Source organism: Chrysochloris asiatica, unplaced genomic scaffold (genome assembly GCF_000296735.1).
Source record: "Chrysochloris asiatica unplaced genomic scaffold, ChrAsi1.0 scaffold00116, whole genome shotgun sequence".
In the NCBI taxonomy this organism is placed as follows: Eukaryota; Metazoa; Chordata; class Mammalia; order Afrosoricida; family Chrysochloridae; genus Chrysochloris; species Chrysochloris asiatica.
In genome coordinates this window covers 2,014,671-2,015,997 of record NW_006408634.1, presented here as the reverse complement: position 1 = coordinate 2,015,997, position 1,327 = coordinate 2,014,671, and positions in this window count along the sequence as shown.

Genomic DNA, 1,327 nt, shown 5'->3' with positions numbered 1-1,327 from the left:
CAACCTTGGAACAACAGGGCTCTGGGATACAGGGATCTAGGTATAGCTTGAAGAGGGTAAATAATACTAAAATCCTTGACTGCCTTATGAATATTTGTTTCCCTTGCCTACTATTGTAAAATAGACACTTGAGTGGGATAGAAAGGAATGTTGGGAAAAAATGATCAGAGAAAACTTTTAAGCCTGTCTTCAGCCTATAACTGATTGGAATACCTAAAAGGGGTTCTACAAAACTTGCCCAGTGAAATAGGCCTCATGCAAAGCCTTTACAGAGTATAAGACCTTAGGTGGAATCCTGAGTCCCATTCACAACCTTGTGAGGTGAGACATTCCCACTAGAAAGGACAAGCAGACTGGAACAGCTACAGTGACAGAAGATACATCTTCATGATGAACTGGACCTATACTCAGAGCGGTAGTTACTCTAAATACCAACAAAGAAGGAAAGAGTCTTCAAATCAAGTATCAATTTTATCCCCTCTGTACACAGGGTAAATAGGGACGGGCAACTTAGACATTGGCTACCTAAAATGAGGGAGCAATAGAGGCACGAAGTGACTGGCTTACAAGGTTTCAAGAGAGAGTTTAGTTTAAGAGTATGGGGGGAAAGAAAGAGTCCCCACTGAATAGCTGTCATCTTGTCTAGATGGGTCTTGTAGAAACAGATGGGGATAAGATTCGTAAGATTCAATAGTGAATAATTGTTATCATGACTAATTGCGACTATCACAATTATATAGGTAAAAGTTTTGTAACAAAAAAAGGGGAGTGGGGGAGAACAAACAAGATGGCAGATCTGATGGATGTGCAGTAAGGAGCTCCGTCAGCAACAACACAGAATACAGGAGCAAGCAGTCTCAGGGGATGGTCCCAGAACTCTGAACCCCATATAAAGGAATATTTAGAAGGTTGGAAGGCTTACAGCTGGAGAAATTTGTGGCAGAAGCAAGAAATCTATTGCTTTCTAGTCCAGGAGGCTCAGCTGCTCCACGAGCCACCATCTTGGGTGAGACCAAGCGCGGGAAGGATTATAGTGGCCACAGACGTCTGGCAGAACTGCGGAGATAAAGGTGTGGGCATTCTTTTCTTTTGGTATCTGTTCATTGATCCCTTGCTGTCTGCGCACCTCCATTCTGGTGACTCTAGGGGTGCCTGAGCTAGTGAACACCCCAGCCCCACCCTCAGAGGGTTCTACTATGCATGCACACAGATCTCCTCGAAATTTAAAGAGACAGTTTCCACGTAAAACCAAACGGTCATAGCCGGCCCTGAACTGTTTATAACTAGAAAAAAGGCCTGAACGGGGATTGTGGAGTGGGACAAGCAG